Genomic DNA, 229 nt, shown 5'->3' with positions numbered 1-229 from the left:
CTGTCTTAATCTTCTGGATTCAATCACCACTGTGTCTCAAGATCTCCATACCAAGATCCAGATCAGAAACTTCTATCTCCCAGTCTCCAGATTAGGTCCACTGGTGAGCCTTCCAATTCTGGATTATAGTTCATTTCAAATATAGTCAAGTTGACAACCAGGAATAGCCACTACACCTGTCATGTACAAAGCACAAGGTGGGGCCATAGACACTGCTCAGTGAGTGAAA

The sequence above is a fragment of the Mus pahari genome, chromosome 3 (genome assembly GCF_900095145.1).
Source record: "Mus pahari chromosome 3, PAHARI_EIJ_v1.1, whole genome shotgun sequence".
In the NCBI taxonomy this organism is placed as follows: Eukaryota; Metazoa; Chordata; class Mammalia; order Rodentia; family Muridae; genus Mus; species Mus pahari.
Note: the sequence above shows the minus strand (reverse complement) of the source record.